Here is a 24920-nt window from a genome sequence, read left to right as displayed (position 1 = left end):
CTAATCACAATAATCTTTAAGCTTTACATATTTGCCTTCATGGAAATATCTGGTCCTTACAAAAAAAATGCATATTTACATCCCACATTCTTAAAGTGATTGGTTGTTTTTACCAACACTCATGGGCGGAGTGACAGGTGCCCTGTTTGCTCTTATAAGAGGTGGAGTTTTCTTCCCCTCGACACAGACTCTTCACACTTCCTTCACACACCTACGCTGTTTTCAAGACTGATTTTCAAGACAGGATCCACACTTTACATACTGAATAAGACAGTAATGGCAGGTGAGTGTAACTTCTTATAACTTTAGTACATGTTCATATTTCAAATTGACATATCAAACTGAAGATCCATATAATTGAGCAATATGACTCGAGTGAGAGTGGAGTTGGTAAAGGATATCCCTTTACTGTGATGCTGCAGGTACTCACAGCCATGGATCAATTCTGATCAATACTGTATCTCCAGTTTGATATATCAGTGAGTTTGAACCAGTATTGCTCAAATAGAAAAGGTGCTAAGAAACCAAGGCTGTGAAAGTGAATGAATACTGCAGTGGCAGTGTACCTAATATGTCAAGTTTCTAGGCAAAAATGTACTTGTACATCATTAATAAAAGTACAAATTAAATCACTTCAGTTCATTTGCTAAAATGTAATGACAAAAGAACAGGGACCATATATATGTATGAAAACTTCTGAACAGGAATGTGAAGGATAACTAGGATAGTATCAGTGATCTTTGCTCCTTGTTTGGTCCTTATCAATGTACTATTGCCATAGTGACGTAGAGAAGTATACATTCAGACCAACCTTAAAAAAAATTCAAGATACAAAGATCCACAATGCCTCGAACAAAATCCCTCAATAGGTGCGTTTCCATCCCATGTTTTAATGCACATTTTCTCTATGCGAATATTTAATCCTGGTTGGAAACGCGTGCGATGCGCATTAACTTCCCCAATGTGCATACAAATTCGATTTGCCAGAGGGAGGTGGTTTAACTAGTTATTCGAATTGAGTTAATGCGCTTAACGTAGATGGAAACAGTTTTTTCGAGCGATTCGCATCATTTGTGTTTATGTTTATGTTCAGAGTTGGACTGTAGACTACGTCCTGTTGCAGTGAGAGACAACCGTGCTGCTGGCTGCCCCGAATGTGATGTTCCTCTAGTCTACTGCTTCACAGACTGCCAGCTAATACACCACACTTCATGCAGCATATGCAGTTGCTGTTATATACTAGTATAATATATCTATGGTTTCTGTGTGTTGTTTCCCCTCATTGCCCATGGACACCTAGTTTATTGTAGGCTAACCGATGAACTTGATTTACGTGCAAACTTGGAAGGTATATTGTTTAACTGTAGCCTACCTTTATTAATAGGCTATCATTATTATTATTATTATTACTACTATCATATCAAATTAAATTAAACAAATGGTTCCAAAACCTTTAGCCTACCTGAAAAGCCAGGAGGAGGCGAACACAGCAGCATCGTGTGCACTACCGGGTGTTCAAACACAGAGATCTCTAAATATCAATTTATCATCAACAAGGGCTTGAAGAATGATACTGGGCCATTCTTTACGGTTGACAAAATCCCATAGCCTGCTGCTGGGGGAATTATGGGAACATGAGTTCCATCCAGTGCACCAAACACCTGCGGGACATGGTGTGCGCGGTTGTTGTAGTCAGCAATCTCTTGCGCCTCGCCAAGGTCGGGTAACTTTGTATGTTGTTTGGCTTGTTCACGGATGGCAAAGCATACTGCATACACACATCTATGGCCAGTAGTCTTGCTTACGCCAAAAGTTTCTCCCACAACACGGTATTCTGCGCATGTTGCGAGTTTATAAAGCGCTATAGCAATACGCTCGTCTGTGGGGACAGGCTTTTGGCAGCAAACACTTGCAGGCGACACAGCAGGCCTATCCAGTTGGCACAATTCTTCGAATCCTGACCTGGTTAGCCTGAAGTTTTCCACCCACAGCTGATCAGTGAAGTGGGCCTTCACCAAATAAAAAAACTCCTTAGACCGCGCTTGTTCCCAGATGTACGGAGGTCTGTATGGGTATGGAATTCACTGCTATCTGAGTGCGTAACATATGTAAAATCATTCTACATTCTAGAATGATTTTACATATAGCCTATACAAAACTCAGGTGATTGGAAACGGTCGCTGATGCGCATTTGGTTTGTGCGAATCACCGTGAATGCGCATAGCTAATGCGAACGAGCTGAATGGAAACCCACCTAATCATTAAATACAATACTGTGTTTTCTTGAAATATCTTTTTGCACTACAATTTTTTAATCTTTTTTCTACCCTTTTTCTCCATTCTCCAGTATTTAATTTATGTATTCTCTAAGTTGAACGGACATTGAGCACAAAGAATTTCATTACTGATAAATGCTGTTTATGAGTATATGATAATAAACTTGAACTTGAACTTGAACTTCTTATGTAGAGGAAAAGGGATACTTTCGGTTGTCCATTCCAGAAAGACATGGAACTCAAACTTTTTAAGTCACTTGCCAGAAAATGTAAAGTTTAATTATTTGGCTAAAACCCTTAACAACACAAGCAATGATTTTTCCAGCACAAACAAACAGCATTACTGTCAGAAACTTAAGCCGGGCTGCTGGATTACTGGTCCAATGAGCATCACACTGCCCCAAAGGGGAAGAATAATCTGTTAAGGGTGAGGAAGAAAGGAGGGACTTGCCCTTTCCAATGATGGCAGTCTCTGCAAAAGGGGTGGTATGTTGGTGAAGCAGGGAATTCTAATTCGAAGCACAGGGCAGACAGTGTGGGTTGTTTTCTTTATGGCTGTCCCCTTCAGAGAACCATATGTTGAGAAGAACATTACACCATTACTGGGTATCAGCGTAATTACGTATGGCTGGAGGCTATTTTCTGGGGTACAAAAACAGGGACAACAGCAGTAATTTGGTCCCTCAAATGGATTGAGACGTAAACATGTGTGCAAAGAGATCTGTATTGTTGTCAGTGACCCCAAGGTCTTGTATACTAAATGTGATGTCTGGACATATTTCTCACATCTTCTTAGTGGCATATGTTGTGAATTAGACTCAATTTCTACTTTCCTCAGAGATATCTCTCATCCTGTTGATACTTCCATCTTATAATACAGCTTTTAAATCTCCTCAACCTCCTCTCTTTTTAATTTTGAGTGAACTTCAATAATCAAACTTAAAAAAGTTCTGAAATATGAAACTTCCCTATTGACTTTGCTAGTATTAATGCAGTGAAGTAATTTCACATGAAAGAAAGAACTATCTTTTCTCAGCGGAAGCCTGTCAGAATATATTTCCCCATACTGACCGTTGGACAGAACAAAACAAAACTATTAAATCTCCATTTGTTTTGTGATTGTAATTGTTATAATAATGCCTTTGTCAACAGTCAGATGTCAACTCTGTCACATTTTTTTTCTCTATCTTAAAAATGTAATTTGAATAAAAATAACATCTTTACTATTATTGGACCGATAAATTCAAAGTATTGGATCATTACTTAAAATTTCTACATATCCCGGCCTAACATGCAATGTTGCCTCTAATTTTTTTGAGCACTGAGCAAATTTATTTTTTTCTGAGCGCACATTTCAGCACTGTGAGCAGTTCGCAACCACGCGACCTGCCGAAAATGACCACGAGCCTGCGTTAGCCATAGGGGATTCAAAGAGATGACAGCAAATATGACAGCAAATATAAGCATCAATATGTCTACAAGGTTGATATTTATTCAATATCCTTTATAATGGCTGGACCAGTCAGTTTAGTTGAACTTAAATGATCTTTGGTTGAACAATAAGGTTTAGGGAGGTTATGACTGGTTCACTGGTTATGACTGAAAATGATATATATATATATATATATATATATATATATATATAAAAAGAGTCATGCGTCATCAATTCCCAAGTCCTCCCTATGGGTCACGCAGTGTTGCTCAGTCAGGTGCGGTACCTGACGTTTCAGTAAAGCAGCCGCTCCTTTATGTCTGCCTAACATGACAGAAGCACCATCTGAAGTAAACATTACCATTTTGTTCATGTCTAGCGCATGATCTGCGTAGAACTTGGTAATGGCATCAAGGATGTTTTTTTGCAGTGCATCCTGAAAGCTGAATGATTCCAGCAAAAACGGTCTTGTAACTGAAATCAGTTTGCTCCCGAAACTTAATGTAAAGCACAAGCATCTTCGGTGAGAATTTGATAGAGTTCCCATGTCTAAGTCTTACTGTTTTCAATGCGTCTATATGGACTTGCTGTGTCAGATGACGCTAGGTAATCAAGCTTCCACTCGGACCAAGTTTTCCCACGAGCGAACTTTCCTTTCGCTTTTGCCTCCGAGCAGAATTTGCAGATCACGCCACTCCTTTCTTCATATGTAAATATGTCTGGAAGTTTTATCCTACCTGTGTGGCCTATACCTGCTGGAGCAGGGCCCACCAAGAGTAGTAGCCTAAAGGATACTTTGTATGTAAACATTCTAACGTACATCCGGCTTGGTTATCAGACATGTCAGTATTTTAAATGTTTATTACCTAGCCTACATCGGCTTTGATGCTCAGATTTTTAACCCCTGAAAGAAAGTTGTTTGTGCGGTCTGAAAAATGTGCGCGGTCTGAAAAATCTATTGCGCGGCCACTTCGACAGGCCTGCGCGGCCACGCAGCTTAGGGGGAACATTGCTGACATGCGTCATCTGTCATTTTAACATTGTGTTTATTTGTTAGTATAATATTTCATATTTGTCAAGGTCATGAGGAAATCATAATTCGTCTCCTAATAAGAGTATGTGTTTGAAACATGAAGGAGAAAATTGATGTATGGTTTTGTTTTGATGGTGTTAAAAAAGCTAAAAGGTCGGGAGGTTATACCAAAACTATTTCTGCAGATTAATATATATTGTATATATACATAGGCAGTGTAATATGTCATAGCATGAAGCTTTTCAGTTTTGCATCATGTTTTGTATCATCTTGTTTACAGGTTTCAATGTGCGTAAAAGTAGCTAACATATTGATAAAAAGGACACAATTTCCTTTCTTTAATTTCCCTGCAAGGGATCAATAAACGTTACCTCATCCATGATGTACTATTGTCTATATGTGAATGTATCATTTAACTCATGCAAGCCATCAACATCTCTTCTTTATCCTCTAAAGGTGATGCTGAAAGGAGGATCTTGCTGGTAGGAAAAACGGGAGTTGGTAAAAGCAGTGCAGGGAACACCATTTTAGGAAAGAAAGCTTTTCAGAATATGGCATCTCCATCAGCGTGCACAACTAGAAGTGTTGCAGGAGAGACAACCATAAAAGGGAAAAAGATTAAAGTGATCGACACACCAGGATTTTTTGGAACAAATGAGTTTGAGACAGAGAACACAGATGGGACAGACTCCCCAGATGACCAAACGAGTGAGATGGCAAGTGCTATTGTTGAGTGTTCCCCTGGCCCTCATGCTGTGGTCATTGTCCTTCGAGTGGAAAGATACTCAAAACAGGAGATGAAAACCGTGGAGCTCATCACAAAGCATTTTAGTGAAGAGGTCTTCAAATATGCAGTAGTCCTCTTCACACATGGTTATGACCTCAAAGGTGTAACCATTGAAGAGTTTGTCAAAAAGAATAACAAGCTTCAGAAACTCATAGAGAAGTGTGGAGGTCGATGCCATGTCATTGACAACGAGCACTGGAACCGTAATCCGTTTGGGTATAAAAGCAACAGAACTCAGGTGGGCAGCCTGCTGAATACCATTGAAAAGCTGGTGAAAGAGAATCATGGCAATTGCTACACTAATGAGTTCCTCCAGGCAGTGGAAACAGATATACAGAACAAAAAGGAGAGCTTAATGAAAGAGAACAAAGGAAATCTGACTGAGAAGGAAATCTTTGAACAAGCCAAGAAGGAAGTTCACTATGGCCTTATCGCAACAGGCTTTGTTACAGGAGTGCTGCTGGGCGCCCTGTTCGTGATTCCTGCGGTGGTGAGAGCAGTCATGAACAAAGGCGGCGTGAAACTGCAAGACTTCCTCCTCAACGATGTGATGGATGCAAAAACATCCTCTAAAGATTTAGAGGGAATTATACGTAAAGTGCCAGACGTAGCTGTAGCCATGGGGCAGACACTGGCAGGAGGAGCAGTAGTAGTAAAGCTAGCAGGAGCAGGGTCAGTGGGGGCAGCAGGGGCAGCGGGAGCAGGGGCAGCGGGAGCAGCAGGGGCAGCGGGAGCAGGGGCAGCGGGGGCAGCGGGAGCAGCAGGGGCAGCGGGAGCAGGGGCAGCGGGAGCAGCGGGAGCAGGGGCAGCGGGAGCAGGGGCAGCGGGAGCGGCAGGGGCAGCGGGAGCGGCAGGGGCAGCGGGAGCAGGGGCAGCGGGAGCGGCAGGGGCAGCGGGAGCGGCAGGGGCAGCGGGAGCAGGGGCAGCGGGGGCAGCGGGGGCAGCGGGAGCAGCAGGGGCAGCGGGAGCAGGGGCAGCGGGAGCAGCAGTGGCAGCGGGAGCAGGGGCAGCGGGAGCAGCGGGAGCAGGGGCAGCGGGAGCGGCAGGGGCAGCGGGAGCGGCAGGGGCAGCGGGAGCAGGGGCAGCGGGAGCAGCAGGGGCAGCGGGAGCAGGGGCAGCGGGAGCAGGGGCAGCGGGAGCAGGGGCAGCGGGAGCGGGAGCAGCAGGGGCAGCGGGAGCAGCAGGGGCAGCGGGAGCGGGAGCAGCAGGGGGAGGTGCAGCAGGAGTAGGGGCAGCGGGAGTAGGGGCAACAGGGGTAGCAGGGGGAGGTGCAGCAGGAGTAGGGGCAACAGGGGCAGGTGGAGCGGTAAATGTTGGGGCTACAATAACAGTAGCAAAGCTGGCTCTAGGTGTGATTGTTGCAGGTGGTGCAATGGCAGGAGGGATTACAGGTGCGAAAGCAGCTAAGGATGCAGACAATTTTGGAGAGACTATAGAGATGGCCGCAGGTGCTGTCTATGATTTTTTTTTCAAGGATACACCTGGAAAAAACAAACTGGATTGAGCTGTAAATTGACAATTTGACATATCATGACTCTCTTTTTCCTGTTTCATTCAAGTACATGGACTTGTTTAAACTTTGGTCAATCATTCTCATCACAATTTTACTTTTGATCTATTATATGTCTGGAAGTAATGTATAATCTATTTTCCCTGATTCAGTTGTTTAAATGCTTTCTTCTCACAGCCCTAACCATGATTTAGCTTCTTTGTGTCTTAACATATTATTTACACAATACTGACTTCCTTATCCTGTACTGTGATAAATGCAAATCAACACATGTAAAGTGAAACAAATCAGAAATATCAACAATAATTGATGAAAGTGGAATCAATGTATTGTAATATGTTCTGTAATGATCTCATTAGGATAATGTCATAATTTGTCTATTATACTAATTATAAATATTATACCCGTCATTTGAATGTCAATTGTGATTATTTTATTACTGATAAAGTCTGCAGTGAACAAACTTTGGACAATGGACCAGAGAGGTGAATCAAAGGTTTCTCTGAGGTTTATTCCAGCGTGCCCCTGCAGGGAGTCAATTCCAGCATCCAATGTAGAAACAAGGAAGAGACTGAAGTGCATTGCAGTGTTCCAGTTTAAATACCAGTCAGCCATGGGAGAATACAGTGGGGTGATGGGTCAGCCTTGGGGGTGTGTTGGAGGTGTGTTACAGGTACACGTGGAAAAAGGGGGCATGTTAAAGAGCTAGATCACAGTGTGACCCCAAATGGTAGATACCTACATGTTGTTTATTCCACACATCTGGGGCAGGAAGGGGATGCCTGCTGAGGTGCAATGTGGCATTGTTCCTTTATTCTATTAGCATAGGCCCTAGTGGTGGCTTGAACTAGAGGTGTAACCAGACGATCACACGGCACACACCGATTCTCACACACCGATACTCACACACACACACACACACACACGGAGCACATAAGTATGAGTATACAACTAAATAGTCATATATTAAGTTTCTATCATTGCCATTGTACAGTGGTTCCCAAACTTTGTACAGTCCCGTACCCCTTCAGACATTCAATCTCCAGCTACGTACCAACAAACGTCCATTTCAAAACACTGAGAAAACCTATTGTTAATATATTTTTTTATCATTATCTCAGTGTGTGTTTTACAATGTAAAGTATGAAAAAATAGAAACTGTGTGTGTTACAGCTTCTTTGGATGGTTTGATTATGTGGCATAGGAGTAATGGAACTGAAAGTATGTAACACATTTTACACATTTTACACATTTGTAAAAATAGGTAACATTCTGAGGTGTGACATTTCGACATCCCATCTCTATATCCCCAGTCCTCTAGTCGCCCAAAAGCCTTATTATGGTAAAGACAAACTCTTTTAGATGGTCGAAACAGATCAGATCCCTCAACAGATCAAATAAGACAAAATGCTTCATTTAATAGTTGAGCAAGTGTTTTGTTTCCCTTAGAAAGGATGCTATGTTTAAAATCCACATTCCTGTCACTATATTTGTCACATTTCCTTTCTTTGAAGGAATGAGTGCAGGTCAAAGGGTTTTATATTTCTTAAACACTTAAATTAATCTGGATGTTTCAAAGCTTACCAATAACAGAAACTAACCATCCCTTGGGAGAACACAATCCCAAATCTAATCTAGCCTATCATATCATAATATTAAGATATCTGTCCTGTATAGAGCTGTTAGTAATACAAAGAAAGAAGAAAAAACTTGCCTCTGGGACTCCCCTAGGCTTTGAAGCATTTCAGCCTGGCCTGTGTGTTTGAACCAATCAGGAGGCTTCCTTAGAGATGGGCATCGCTGCCAGCCAATGATGTTGCATGTGCACTGCACACCAAAGGGAAGGGGTGGTCTCCAACAGCAGCTAGGTCTGCAGGAAGTTAGAAAGAACTGATAAGCAGCTTCATATCACAGACTCACACTACGCTTCGTATCACAGACTCACACGACTTGTATTCGTGAGTCAATGCAGACAGACTTTTCAAAGCAAATAGTTTTAGATATTTTGTCCCCCAGTTATCCTTTGTCCCTGTGACTATGGCTGTGATTTCAAATCTCGGATAGGCGTGTCCAAAGTGATACATAACAGAGAAAAACAATACTCTTATTTCTTACATGAACTTCCGGCCTTATAAATAGAATGCTCTATGCTAATCGGCCTTTTTCTTACAATAACTAATCCAGGACAAGACAATTGATCAGACTGATGTTAACTATAGGTCATGACACACCTATCAAGTAGAGGCGATCAGACTGATGTTAACTGGAGGTCATGACACACTTATCAAGTAGAGGTGATCAGACTTCACAACAGCCAGGACAGACACTTAGTTTAAAAGTGTTTCATACGCATACAGTACATTCCCAAATGTATACCCCTTGATATAAAGACCCATGAAGTATTTAATGAGGTATACCTTTCCCTCTAGTGCCTTGAAATATGCATTACGTGGTATTGTAGTGCCTTAAGATATGTATTGCATGATATTTACATTCCATACAATAAAATGACTAAATTCTACATGTTTCCACTTAAAAAGGTGGAACACAACCTGCCCAGATGACTATCAAGGACATGAGATTATTAACCAGTAGATAGATAGATAGATAGATAGATAGATGGATCCTTTATTAATCCTGAGGGAAATTTAGGTAAGTACTCGGGACACCAAGTGCCATCATGAACAGTGTGTGGGTTAATAGTGCATAACAACTAACATGCTTACTATGCCCCGCCCTATCTTCCAATATTAGTGAAACATGCAATGAAATCTAGTTGATAATGACATTACCATAATACACTCTATACAACACAACAGGTTATTAAAACACTTTTATATTTAATTATATTATTTTTTTAGACATTAATGGCTGTGGTAGTATGATTTTACTCCATGGATGAACTTACCCATGTCTTGGTATGCAGCCTATAGAGTCCACTGGGTATGACACAACATGAATCAAAATGCACCACCACCTGCAAGGAATAAATCTACAGGGCTGTCTGTATGTTAGAAATGTTTTTAGAAAAGCAACATTAGTTGCAACATTAGACTAAAGAAAGCAAGAAGGCAGTGAAACCTCTTTAAACCAGTGCAGCAACCGAGTCCCCGAGTCTTGCATGGCTTTTCCCTCTCTTTCCCTCAAATATGTGAGTTAACTCCTCCTCTTCACATGTGTGCCCTGTCACTCACAAACCAACCACTAGACAGGAAGTGCACAGCAGTGGCTGAGACAAGACTTAATCATTCCTCTGAAATAAGAGCTCCCTTTTACCAACAACCTGTGCATCAATGTTCATTCAAACTGTGTACGTTAAGATGTATTTATTGTAAAAAGGTTTTCCCGGCAATACTACTTTTCTGCCTTTTTAAAGTGAACGTGACACCTAGTGGCTAAAATGACTTATGTCAGGGACATATTAGGGATACATTTGAGGTGTTTTCACTAGGGATGCACCGATACCGATACCAGTATCGGTATCGGTGCCGATACTTCGTTAAAATACTCGTACTCGTACTCGTTTTGAATTGCCGATACCAAGCACCGATACCACTCATCAGTATTTCACTGCATCAAACTGGCCGGGCTATGCTGACACAAAATGTGATTTATTGTCCTACCTGTCCTACCACTCTCTGCCAGACTAGTAAGTAGCTTATTTGCCGTCTTGTGTTGCATTTGCTTGATGTTTGACTGTGTTAGGAAAGTTTGTCATAGTGTCAAAGTATTTCAGTATACAGGTTTCGCTAAATTTAGCTGCTAGCATCTCGTTAGCGATTAGCAATTCCGTTATGCTGCCTTAACGGCGATTTGGGCTCATTTTAAGATAAATGACGACGACAGGAGTAAGGCACAGTGTAAGATCTGCATTGCTACGGTGTCGAGGGGCGGAAAGGAAAGTACTTTGTTTAACACAAGCAATTTGATTAAACTCCTGAAGACACACCATAGTGCTAAGTACACAGAGTTCACTGATGCTAGTGGCGCAAGACCGAAGTAACCAATCTTAACTGACGTCTTGCAAAAGAAAAAAACGCGCACGCACACACAGAGAGAGAGAGGTAGAGAGAAAGACTGTGCCACATAGGTTAAGTGATTGTTTGTGTACTTGAGCAGGAGATTCTTCTGATACTTTTGTAACTGAAATGTGCTCTTGTGCTAATCCAGTAATAGTTCTGTTCACTTTTTGTTAAGCAGACTGTGTTGTTAACTATGCAGCAAATTGAATTGCCTTTATCTGGTTATATTTGCATTTTGTCTAATGTGATGATATTGTCTGTTTGAAGGCTTTTTTTGTGTGTTAAAACCAGAAAGCTCTGTTTATTTTTGGCTTGGGATAGCCTTCTGTTAATTTTGTACAATAGGCTTGACATAATCTGCAGAGGATAAAATCAAATCTGCCTCCAAATTAATTGCACTTTCATGGAGACCAAATCTAAGAAGTATCGGTATCGGTACTCGGTATCGGCAAGTACACAAATAAAAATACTCGTACTCGTATCGGTTTGTAAAAAAGTGGTATCGGTGCATCCCTAGTTTTCACATATTACTTGGTTGCTGAATTATAGCGGTTTTAATTCATTAATAACACATTTTTAAAGAGTTGAAAAAAATGCAGTGATATTTATGCAATCACAGATTAAATACTTGTTGTAATATGTCCGTGTTGAATTAAACAGGACAAACAGTACCGTACAATAGATTTTTGTTTACCGGAAATTCAGGAGAAAATTAATGAAATGACCTGTCTGTCTCAGCAACACAGATACCCAGTCTCCCCTCACTGTTTGTGCTGAGCTGAGCCAGTTCAAATGGGCAGCAATAGCAAGAATCTCTCTTTTCCTTCCCAAGGGATGCAGCCAGCTAAGTAATACATCAGCTGTTAATATAAGCTACTGTAACATTTCATACCAGCTGCCTTGGCCTGAATGAGCTAGCTGGTGTCATTTTGCAATGCCCTTTGCTCATCCATCCAGAGGAGAGGCACCCACAGTCACTTAGGAGACCACAAGTCTGTAAAACATTTTATACATTTTGTTACATTAACACACATTACATTACATTGCACATTGCTCATTCACATTGGACTCTACTTTCCACTTTACTTTTATATATTCATTGTTTATATATTTGTATTGTATATATTGTGTTTTTTGGTTCTGATGTGTAATACTTTTCCTATGTGTAGTACTTATTTGTGTTTTTATGTTATGTGTAGTACTTAGTGTTTGTATGTTTTTTTATGTTTACTGTATGCACCTTCACACCAGATAAAATTCCAATTAGGTGTAAACCTACTTGGCAATAAATCCCATTCTGATTCTGATTCTCTGATACCTTTATCTTCTGTACTCGAGCATCTTTGGCTGCACAGTGCCGGATTAAGTCATATGCAGCGAATAGGTGCATTTTATTTTTTTTACTTCTGGTGACTTCAACTGGCTTGATAGCAAACGTGAACATCCAGTTTAGTCTGGAAGGAGTTGGACAAGACTGTCTGTATCTATTTTTTTTGCTCATAATTTTTGCTCAACTAGGTGTGATAGTGAAAAGACAAATGTGACAAACAGACATTCCACTTATGTCATCAGCAGGACACAGGCTAATCAACTAAATGAATGTATAGAGGCAGAAGTGTAGCAAAATAGAGTATGTTTTATTTTCTTTATGTAATAAATATCAGGTCAATGGTATTAAATGACCTTACAAAACAGTAGTTCTCACACACACGTTATACAGGTTACTGGTAACCAGTAAATACCAGTCTGACAGACCAATCACCCAGAAAAGAGCTATAAGATCTGGAATATCACACTACAATTCGGTCACTCTACATACGTAGGCGAACACAGGATCTAGAGAAAAAGGTGCTACAATGCTTAAAAACACTCCACACAATTGTGTTTGACATATACAACACCACACTACAATTATTGTATGTACTTCCACACATTGCGCATACTTGCAATTAATGTAAGATAACACCACACTACTAGATGTAACTAGGCAGTTGTAATGGGTTACATGTGGAGAGGCTGGTAGCAAACAGGTGGCAGTTAACTAAAAATGACACACACATTCATACAAACAAAAGGAAACAAAAACCCAAAAGAAATAACACAAAGTGCTGATGGCTCTCACAGCCTATAAATCCAAAACAAATGTGTGTGTATTCACTTCTAAAACAAAACAAAAAACATCAGTTCAGACTGATCCCTGATACATATGTGCACTGCACACAATACTTACAATCTTGATACATGGTTAACACACAAATAAAACCATATAGCTACCTTAGGGAGCATCAGGCTGCCCACGGCAAACATGCCCAGAGAGAGAGAGAGAGAGAGAGAGACGGAGAAACACGGAAACAGCGGCAATATTCTTCCTAAACCATAAGAGACGCTAGTTAGTTATGGCTAACAACATACACGGCTACTTTTTGTTCTATGCAAACAAATACAATGATATACCTAGGAGAACGTCAGGCTACCAGCAAACAAACTCCGGAGAGAGAGAGGGAGAGAGAGAGGGAGAGAGAGAGAGAGAAAAAAAAAAAAAGCTACGGGGCAACGGCAGCAAACTTCACTTATATGCCGTAAGCTTACAGGGGCACACAATAACGTTACGCCTGCATGATTGAAAACAGTAGCAAGAAAAGTATGCTTACGCCTTTTAAAGACAGCACAAAGGCAACAGTGCAGTCTGCAATCAGTAGAACTCAGTACGGAGCAGTGTTCTTCCAGCGACAGACAACCACGGGCACCGCGCGCCAAACAACTCAAACAACCGGCATCATTCGGTGGGGCGGAAGCAGTGTATATTGACACTGTCGGTAGGAAAACTGTATGATCAGGGAAAGTGTATTAAAACCGGATGTCGTCACTTTAAGCCGGTCTCTGGTTGGATAAAGCTTTTCAGCAGAAATGGACAAGGACCTTTACTTTTTAGTTGAGAAGTTGTGTTGATCGCCTGGCATGCAAACGATCGGTTTTCTTTAAATTATTATTATTTTTGTGAAGTTATACGGCTTATGTGAATAAAGCTATCTACACAACTTTTTATATGTCTACATTGACTCGTTTAGTTGTTCATGTGGTACACGTAGGTCTTAACTGAAGCTAACGCTTAGACCAACAATCCATTGGAACACATAGTAGCTAGCTAGCCTCGCTGCTAATAAGTCTAACGTTAGCATGCTAATATGAATAGACCCATTATAGTCAGGTGGCTTAATGCTCAATTGACTTGTTAACCGAACTTTTACGAAGTCATACAACTAAACACACAAGTGACTTGTTAACCGAACTTTTACGAAGCTATATGACCAAACACAAAGCTAGCACTGTTAATTCCGCTATAGCTAGCCAGGTCAATTAGCTCGCCTAAGATACTGCAATTTAAGCTAACCAATTACCTCATTTTCCCCAAAACCCATCGATTACATGTGTTTGTGATGTGTAACATATATCCTTAATCAGTCATTCAAGTTATTAACGTTTATTCACCGCTAGCGATTACACGACACAAGGGTTATTCAATCGCTATTAATGTTGAACTTGAACTTCAACAACGTCACACAATATTAAAAGTCAGGCATCGGCATGGTTCCTACAGAATAAATCAAAGGTCCTTGTCCATTTCTGCTGAAAAGCTTTATCCAACCAGAGACCGGCTTAAAGTGACGACATCCGGTTTTAATACACTTTCCCTGATCATACAGTTTTCCTACCGACAGACACCACCCCTAGGAGGGCGTGCACGCCCACGCTGCAAGTCAGCCCTACCACACAAGGCAAGTGGATTTGATCATCACATCATCAATGACAATACACAAGTGAATCTGCCATAAAACAGCAAAATATGGAACAGGGGAAGTGTCTATAACAGGGGTACTCAATTAGAAACCCAAAAGGTCCACTCGCCAAATTTCCATTCAGTCCAGGGTCCGGAACAGTGACGGTCAAAATCCAAAAACATAACTCCAACAAAAACGTTCGAACTATGCACAAAAGGTGATGTGGTCTAGCCTTATTTGTGTGAAAGGTGACACTTTTTTTGTGGTTTAAACTTGGGCATAAAAGGTGTGAAGGCCAGGCGGAGGCACTGATGTAAGTGTTCATTAGTGAGTGTGCTCCTGTATTTGTTTTTGACCATATTCATGGTTGAAAAGGCAGACTCACAACAGTATGTTGAGGTATGCACGCTCTTGTTGTGTGGCTGATCTAACTATTACACTGCATGTTGCTTGATATGATTGCAGATGGTTTATTTTTCTGCCCCTTACCTCAGATAGGCCGTAAGGTGAACACTGTTTTCGTTTCAACCCGCTCCACAGTCGCGCATCTACACAATCTTTAGCTCATAAAAAAGATTGAGTCGTGCTTAGCTACCAAAAAAAATTTCGTCGCTGACTTTCCAGTCAATTTTTGGTGCGTCTATGTTTTATGCCGAACTAGTTTCTTCAGAGCGCACAAGGATCTTGGTCGCGAGTGCTGGCACTTTTCGACACGTGATCATGCTACACCAATAAGGTAGCTGCTTTTTGTCAACAGAGTTGCAAGATGGCGTCCACCATGCCTTCATCGAGCAGTACGGAAGACGAAGAAAATACACCGGAATGTCTTAATAAATCAAAAAACAAACATTGTTTTATGCATATTACTTCAGTCAAGCACGAAGAGGTACATTATTTCACCACTACACGATGGAATACATACAGGACAAGCCTACAAACGTGGCTCGGCTCTGGAGGTGCAGTACCACAAAGGCTGTTATAATCAGTACACCAGGTTTTTGACGAGGCCTGAAAAACCAGAGAAAGAACAGTAAGTTATTTATTAAATTGCATTTCAAGGAGCTACTAACTTAACATTATATAAGTAAACATTCAATCTGCATTCTGTTGTATGTGCACACAATCACAACCCTTATTCATTTATTTCCTTCTCATTTATATGTGTTCTAGGAATGAGCCCACGTTTGATGTCAGCTATAAGTTATTCTGTGAGAGGATCATTCGCCAAAGGCTGTTTGTCAACCAAGAGGTGCAGAGAATGGGCCAGCTGAGGAAGGCCTTCATTGAACTGGTGAAAGCAAATGAAGGTCTTGAAGCTTCAAACTACAGGTAACTGCAATGCATTTTTCTCTCAAGTCTTATTATTTGTCATGTGCAAGTCTAGCTTTACACAACATGTGTGTGACAGGCCTGAGAAACTGTTTTTAAGTCTTGCTGTTTGCACAGACATGTACCACTTGGCAACAAAGAGAAGGTGTGTGTGTGTGTGTGTGTGTGTGTGTGTGTGTGTGTGTGTGTGTGTGTGTGTGTGTGTGTGTGTGTGTGTGTGTGTGTGTGTGGTGAGGTTTGTGACGTTGTGTGCCTTTCTTGGGCATCTTTGGTGTTAAATGTGCTGTATGGCAGATAGGTTCTAGCCTGTAATGTCTTGTACCACCTCCACCACTCTCTGCTTTTCATGATACTCCTGTGACTCTTAATTGTCACTGTTTTGTTGTGTTGCAGACAGGATATGTTGAAGAAGAGGCTGACTCGTGATTTCCCCCATCAGTATCAAAAACCTAGAACGGTCATGTATAGAGCTGATGCAGGGTCACAACGCATGCAAATCTTTGGCCCGGATCAGAGGACCCCAACCCAATGGAAAAAGTTTCTCTCAGAAGGAACAAATACCGAATTCCTGTATGTTGTATGGAAAAATGCAGACCTTACAATAGTGGGCAAAAACCTCTGCTTGCACATACAAATCAATGTCACTGTGTGACTGTTAAGGAGGGTGTACAGTCTGTTTGTGTTGTTGAAGACCTGCAGTGTGATCATGAAGAATGTGACACAAGGGTGTTTTTACATGCACAACATGCTGCACGGGAGCATAAAGCTGTCATTATCAAGAGCTCTGACACTGATGTGGCAGTCATTGCTGTAAGTGTGCAGACAGATTTGCCATGCAGTTTATATGTTTTCACAGGGACTGGCAACACGTATCATTGACATTACCAAGGTGTCATCAGCTCTCGGAACCAGTGTGTGTTCAGCCTTGATCGGAATTCACACATTCTCTGGGTGTGACTCCACAAGTGGAGGCAAAGGAAAAAGAAAGACATTTTCTGTTGCATGTGAGAAAGATGAGTACCTAAAGGCTTTTACAAGTTTAGGTACTAACTTTAACTTGGAGCAGTCAACATTTGCACTTCTTTGCCAGTATGTATGCCACTTATATGATCAGCCAGCTGCCGATAATGTAAATGAAGCTAGGTACAAGGCTTTCTGTATAGCATCATCAGCCTTGCCAGAATTATGCATTCCCCCTACTGCTGATGCCCTCCATCAGCATTGCAAAAGGGGAAACTACTAGGCTGCAATAATGAGGTCCTGTCTCAAACAAAATATAAGTGCTCCATCACCTGCTGGATATGGTTGGCAAATAGAGGATGGGACCTTGCACATCACCTGGATGACCAGAAACCCTGCCCCTGACTGCGGCTGCAAAGGTGCCTGTGAGACAGGCAGATGTTCCTGTTTTTCTGCAGGATTGTGTTGCACAGAATTATGTCGTTGCTGTAATTGTGCCAACACAAAAGAAACTGAGGAACTGGAAGATAACCGTCCTGACACTGACAGTGAGGACTGAGTGTCCTTAATCTGTTATTTCTTATTTAGTTTTGTACAGTTTTATATATCATATTTCATATTTTTCATAAAGATTGTTTTTATGGTTCATCAGTGTTGTTTTCATTTGTGAATGAATGAATGAACGAACGAACAAATGGTCATTGGTATAAGTACAATTACTGCCTTTTATTGATACAAGGAAGGAGGTTTTTTTGTCACATACATAGAAATACTTACGTAAAGCATGTAGTGAAATTTTGTTTGGTGTTAAGCTTTTTCTGTGCGAGTGTGAAGAAAGAAAGATCAAGAAATATTTTTCATAAATAGCAAGAGGGAGTATAAAGTGCAGTGTGTGTACAGTCCATGTGCAAGTGTGAAAAAAAGTGTAATTGCTGTTTATATAGTCATTGTGTGTGTTCAGGATACGGAATGCTTGAGGAAAGAAGCTCCTTCTCAGTCTCTCTGTTCTGGTCTTGTAGCAGCAGAGATGTTTGCCTGACCTCAGTGTTTAGAAAAGTCCATGGTCAGGATGTTAGGAGTCTTTTACAATACTTTGGGCCCTGGTACGTAGTCTTCTCTTGTAGGTCTGTAGGGAGAGGTGCTCTGATGATGCGGTACTGCTGTCACAGGCTTTACAGTTCCCATACCAAGTGATGATGCTGTCAGGACACACAGCTGATGGGTGCTGATGCTCTGAATTTCCTCAGCTGACGTAGGAAGTACAGTCTTTGCCTTGATTTCTTCAGTGTGTGCTGGGTGTTCACAGTCCATGTTAGATCGTCAGTAAGGTGTATTCCCAGGTATGTCAAACTTGATCTAAATGACTTAACATAAGCATAACATTATCGTATATTTGCCTCATTGTTCTTCTTGGACGCGGCTATGTATACAGCACTATTTAGAATCCATTTAGCCCACTTTTGAGGATGTTCGGGTGTTTTCCTCTTGATCGGTAACGTTGAATCTAACCACGGGAGCCGCCATCTTGCCATTCTGTTGACAAAAAGCAGCTACCTCATTGGTGTAGCATGATCACGTGTCGAAAAGTGCCAGCACTCGCGACCAAGATCCTTGTGCGCTCTGAAGAAACTAGTTCGGCATAAAACATAAACGCACCAAAAATTGACTGGAAAGTCAGCGACGAACTTTTTTTTGGTAGCTAAGCACGACTCTTTCTTTTTTATGAACTAAATATTGTGTAGATGCGCGCCTGTGGAGCGGGATTCAATTTCTAAAGGACTTTTCGTGGTTCACCTTGCGGCCTAAGAGTTCTGCGGGTATTTTTGTTCGAAGTGTACATGCTTTGTTTCATAGTGACGTTTTACGTTGCCACTTTTGACAAGGGCAACCGTCTCGTTGCAGATTAAACACATCGGTTTTGTGCTCCCCACAGGCAGCACAAATGCATACTTGTCAGTGCACTCTGTCTTAAATTCGCGATTTTTGGAATCAACTTTTCGTTTTTTTGTCGGGTTTAAAGCACGCCATGATTTTCGTTTGCTGAGAAAAAGATACCATTCACAAATCTATCTGCCCGAGTTGTTGCCATTGACACACACAACCTGCGTGACCCACAGAGCTCGCGGCCAACATTGAGTGAGTGAGTTGTCATAGTGATGTGGTTATTACAGCTCCTGATTGGACCTCTGGATTGGACACGGAAGATAAAAACCACATCGGAAAACAAATATATAGTGCGAAATCACGCACCAATGAAAACTCGCTTGGATCATGATTAAATTAGATTAGAATGTTGATTTTGGCTTCGGTCCAGATTTAATTGCGTCTGGGTCCGGGTCCGGACCGCGGTCCGCCTATTGAGTACCCCTGGTCTATAATGACAGATATGTGCGCACTGCAAACATGACATGAGAAGAGGGTTCTATATTGTCTGTACTTTTGGTTACCTAAACAAATATCTAATCGATAGCCTACTGAAGTCGCGAAATTTGAAAGCAAAACTCTCGGTTTGTAACAAAGAACACATTTAGGAGCAGCCCTTGCTGTCGGGTGTTGCTAATAGAAACTGCATGTCGAAGCTAGAAGCATAAACATGTTTTTTGACAGAGCTGTAAAATAACTGTGTTACAATGCTGAAAGTTATGGCTAGCTAACTTACGTGTGGCAGATTGTTACTGGAATATGACAAAACCTACTCAGAAGCGTTGATTTCCAATCTCCCAGGAACTGCACACTTTCCTCCTATATTGAAGGCTCAAACACACACGGTTGGATGCCCAAACACTCCATGGTTCAACGATTACAATTTTAGCAATTTATTTGGACATGTTGCTTTCTGTGAAAGCAGAGCTCATCATCATTATTAACGAGCCCAACAAAATAGGGAAAAAAAGCTTGTTTCACTCTAGAGTCAAATCACAGGTTTGTAAATAGGCATGTGAAACTACATCTGGAGTGTCATCCCAACCAAAGTCACATACCTTTGATATAGACATCAGAGACCAATCTCAAATACTGCATCAATACACACATATACACCAGAAAATACATATGCATTGGCTGAATCTATTGGCTTACTTGATCGTTCAGATTTGGACTCAATGGAAATGTAATTCTTGAATGATGAACAAATAAATTACTGAAATATACGAATATAGGCAGCAAACTGCCTCTAAACTAATTATTTGCTGAAATTCCGCTGGCTAACATGTCATCATACCATCCCACTCTCTGTATACTGACACATGCACTCCATCTGCATGTGACTTTGAAGTTCCAGAATCCTGGACTAGTAGCATTCTCAGATCATAATTTCATGACTGTGTAGCTTCTCTTTTAATCTGAGGACATTTGGCACAATTAGACAGGTGTCTTACTGTAGTGACGTGGATAGTCCAGAGTATTTCACAAAATGTCATTGGTTGAGAGATCCTGGAAATTAGGTATTTCCATCCTGATTGTTGGAGGGGTGGTTATAAATATACAAACACACAGAATTTGTTTTTGGCTGTGGTGTGCGGTGACTTTTACTTATAGGCAAGCAGAGCACAACCAATGCCACTACAATCACCACAACACATGCACTGGGTGTTTGGACAGCTTATTTAAAAGAACTGCTACTTCAGCCTATTCTTCCCTGTGTTTTCCCTGCACATTTCTCCTTTATCTTGTACTGTAGCCATCTACACATTCCTTCACTTTTTTTTTGCCAAAGAAATCAAACAAAATCACTAACATGAAGTGAATTATGTTATTTCTTGCCTGTCACAATTGTCTGTAGCATCGCTAATATTACTGATTAGTTTGGGAGGCTTAGAAGAACGCCAACCTGCTCAAGCTTGTTTGTCCCGAGCAAATAAAGATTATCATAAACACTAAGGAACTGTGTAATCCACCTAAAAAAACTAGGGACAGTTCACATGGACTACGTATTATAGAACAGTGTTAGAATGAAAATGGCTAGATTACCATGGTGACAGTAGGGTGCTCATATTTCAGCCACTCCTGACACACTTCCTGTTCAGTGTTTGGTTGTGAGAGGGACAGCACACATGGGAAGAGGAGGAGTTAACTCACATATTTGAGTAAAGGAGAGGGAAAAGCCATGCAACACTCAACTCAGACACTTGGCTCCTGCGTTGGTTTAAAAACTGATTTAGTTTTCTTTATTTCTTTTTTTAATTACTTTACTAAAAGCATTTCTAAAATACTGATTGTCATGTATACATGTTCTCGGAAGTTGGGGGTGTATTTTAATACGTGTTATGGTATACCCAGTGGACTCTTTATCCAAATACATATGTGTGAAGGGTAGCGACCAAGACATGGATAAGGGGGACAAACCATGGAGAATAAGTCATATTGCACAGCTTTTGATACCACTTGTGTCTTTCAGAAATTTGAAAGTAACTGTTATTTTATTGATCTTTTATTATTGTCCAGATTGCAAATTGTCCAGGTAGTTTAAAATGTGTCTCAGTGTGGGTGGGCCGGCTCAGGGGCAGCCGGGTTCGTGGGAGCAGGAGCGGTAGGGTTCGCAGGAGGAGCAGCGGTCGGGTTCGTGGGAGCAGGAGCGGTCGGGTTCGCAGGAGGAGCAGCGGTCGGGTTCGTGGGAGCAGGAGCGGTAGGGTTCGCAGGAAGAGCGGTCGGGTTCGTGGGAGCAGGAGCAGTCGGGTTCGTGGGAGCAGGAGCGGTAGGGTTCGCAGGAGGAGCAGCGGTCGGGTTCGTGGGAGCAGGAGCGGTAGGGTTCGCAGGAAGAGCGGTCGGGTTCGTGGGAGCAGGAGCGGTCGGGTTCGTGGGAGTAGGAGCGGTCGGGTTCGTGGGAGCAGGGGTTTGAAAGAGCACGAGATAGGGCAGCCATCTTCGCAGGAGTAGGTACTGCGGAGCCTGTCTTCGCTGGAGATGGAGCTGCGGTGGCCGTCTTCACAGGAGCAGGAGCGGCGGCAAGGAGGCTGCGACGTAGCTCATCTACGAGATGTTGACGGAGTCAGTTGAGCCTCTCCTGGACAGAGTAGTCCCCGGCAGGCAGCTCAAACACCTCACGGAGGTGTTGAATGACTCTGCTACCGGCCCACCCTGATGCTACACGGATTCCGCCCATTGCCACGCCATACACTACAGGAGGGAGATGACATAGGCCACTCTCGACCTCTCGGAGGGAAATCGATGTGGTTGCATCCCCAGGGTAAAGGAGCACTGGAAAAGGAATCCGCTACAGCAGAGGTCTTCCACCGGGGGTCCGCGGAGGTACTGCAGGGGGTCCGCCAAATTATTTCATCTGAAGCATTTTTTCCCTCTTCCAAAAATGTACAACGTCCAAAAGACATAAACATAAACATAAACAGAACGTAAAAATTGCTTTCTATTCCTTAAAAATAATACATAGGCTACCCATGAGTCTTCACTCGATCATTTGATCATAATGGCAACATATGCACTTTTAGCTACATTTAGCTATCTGGTGCCAAAAGACCAGCCATAACCATACAATTTGAAATAATTGATCGTTTTGTAATTTCTCGGAACAAAAGCTCCTGGTCAGACACCACTGATGGCGGTTCAGATGATCTACCTTCAGAGGATGCCAACATGAACAGCCAAAAGCGCAAACGGGAGAAGACACACGTAAATATTCCGAGAATTATCTGAAGTTTGCCTTCACCTATAAAGAGACCGATGGTGAAGAATTAGCAGTGTGCATGGTTTGCTCTTCCGTGCTATCAAACGAAACTATGAAACCATCAAAGCTGCAACGACACTCAAAGACAACCCATGCTCACTTGAAAGAAAAAAACATTTAATATTTCCCGTTTAAAATCTTTTGAGGGCAAGCAGACCTTGATGAGACAATCAGCCAAAGTGTGCGAGCTAGCTTTATTTCCCGTTTAAAATCTTTTGAGGGCAAGCAGACCTTGATGAGACAATCAGCTAAGTGTGCGAGCTAGCTTTAAAAGCCTCTTATCAAGTTGCATTACGTGTCGCTCAGACCAAACAGCCATACATAATTGCGGAAAGTTTAATATTGCCAACAGCTAGTGATATGTGCAAAACAATGTTTGGGAAGGATGAGTACGTAAAAAAAACTGAAAAGCATCCCAATGCCCGCCCTATTGATGAATTGGCAGCTGATGTGAGGGCACTACTAGTCGGAAAACTCCCGAAGGCAGATTATTTTGCACTACAATTAGATGAATGCACCGATGTGTCAAACGAACGCTCAACTTTTAGCTTTTTTGTGATTTGTCGACCAAAATGAGATGCAGGAGGAATTTAGATTCTGTAAGCAGCTGCCTGGAGGTAAAAAAAGTTCAGAGATTTTCAAAGTGATCGACAATTTTTTTCGTGAACATGATATACCCTGGCCAAAATGTGTCGCGATGTGCACAGACGGTGCAAGAGCCATGTATGACGCACTGCATGCTTCATAGGGAGAATGTTGTTGCCAAAGACATGAATGATGAATTCTCAAACGTCAGATCTCTCACTAGGTATGAGATATTTCATCCATACTTAAGCTTCTCAAGCTACTCAATTCTTTGTCCCTCCCTAATTGAATACAGAGTGACAGCTAACTGTAAGGGAGAAAAAATGTCAATAATAAACACAATAAATTGAAACGAGTTGTGTGTCACAGATGATTTGTAATTCTGTTCAAACATGTGTAGGGGAGTGTGTGTGTGTGTGACTGACACTTAGTTCCAAATACATTATATGAATATCAGGCCCAAATTTAGGGCGGCGGGGGTGGGGGTCCCTGCTTAGTGTCTCTCTCAGCCAAGGGGTCCTTGGGCTGAAAAAGGTTGAAGACCCCTGCTTTAGTGTATGTCTGTAATCATAGCCCTTGTCGTCATCAATCAATTGTTGCAAGAAACAAAGCTGAAAAATTGAATTGTAAAAGGCTCAAGTCACCTCTGAGCTCCAAGGCAGTTTGTTTGCTGATAGAATGCATGAATAGTTTTAAAAATCAAGAAATACATGAATCTGATATGTGGTTTCTGCAACAGTGGCACTGAAATCTTTTATGACTTTATTAATGTATGCTAAAGTGTAGGCTGATGATAGAAATGTGCAGAAAATACCTAACACTGAACATGTGATCTGCAATGCTGATCTGTTGAATGTAGGCCTATCTCTACAATCATGTATTAAATTAAGTATTAGTCATTCTGTTCAATTGAATGAAAAAGAAAAGGGAGTTTCAACTGTACCCATTGTAAACAGCAATAAGGAACACGACTCCACAATATCTCCTGTTAATCACATCAGCTCAAAACTACAACGGGCAGGAGAAACTGACTAAACTGGATGTTCACATATTATGGTAATTTCATTATCAACTAGATTTTATTGCATGTTTCACTGTAATATTGGAAGATAGGGAGGGGCATAGTAAGCATGTTGTTATGCACTATTAACCCACAGACTGTTCAGTGTCATGATGGCAGAGTTTTGTCAGAGCCAATTCCTCTGGATGCACTTGGTGACCCGAGTACAGGTTAATAATCTCGTCCTTGATAGTCCTCTGGGCAGGTTGTGTTCCACCTTTAAGTAGAAACGTGTAGAATTTGCAGTTATTTTTTTGTATGATATAGAATGTAAAGGTCATGCAATACATATCTTAAGGCACTAGGCAGTACTAGAATATCATGGAATGCATATTTCAAGGCACGAGAGGGAAATGTATACTTCTTTAAATACTTCTTTAAAAAGTATACATTTAGGAATGTATGTGTATGAAAAACATTTAAACTGAGGTTCAGTGTCCTGGCTGTGATGAAATCTGACTGCTTCT

General features: G+C 41.6%; 1 protein-coding gene across 1 annotated transcript in view; it reads left to right on the top strand.

The window, feature by feature from the left end:
- Nucleotides 1-221: 221 nt before the first annotated feature.
- Nucleotides 222-24920, top strand: part of LOC105898408 (heavy metal-binding protein HIP-like) — a 249655-nt gene continuing 224956 nt past the window's right edge. The window contains exon 1 of the mRNA XM_031584927.2: nucleotides 222-283. The gene's annotated coding sequence lies outside the window, so the exon portion shown is untranslated. The remainder of the gene's footprint in view (nucleotides 284-24920) is intronic.

The sequence above is a fragment of the Clupea harengus genome, chromosome 18, assembly GCF_900700415.2.
Source record: "Clupea harengus chromosome 18, Ch_v2.0.2, whole genome shotgun sequence".
In the NCBI taxonomy this organism is placed as follows: Eukaryota; Metazoa; Chordata; class Actinopteri; order Clupeiformes; family Clupeidae; genus Clupea; species Clupea harengus.
Note: the sequence above shows the minus strand (reverse complement) of the source record. Positions and strands in the feature narration are given on the sequence as shown.